Here is a 221-nt window from a genome sequence, read left to right on the forward strand (position 1 = left end):
CCTGGTGGCCAGAGACGGGGCTCCTGGGCAGGCAGCCACTGTGGGTTCTGAGGAGCCCCAGGAGATCCTGGTGATGTTCACCCTGCCCCGAAAGAGAGAAAGAAAAAGAAAGAAAAGGAAGAAGAAAGAAAGAAAGAAAGAAAGAAAGAAAGAAAGAAAGAAAGAAAGAAGAAAAAGAAAGAAGCCACAGGACCGCCCTAACCGGTGTGGCTCAGTGGATA

This window comes from Myotis davidii, unplaced genomic scaffold, assembly GCF_000327345.1.
Source record: "Myotis davidii unplaced genomic scaffold, ASM32734v1 scaffold936, whole genome shotgun sequence".
Taxonomy (NCBI): Eukaryota; Metazoa; Chordata; class Mammalia; order Chiroptera; family Vespertilionidae; genus Myotis; species Myotis davidii.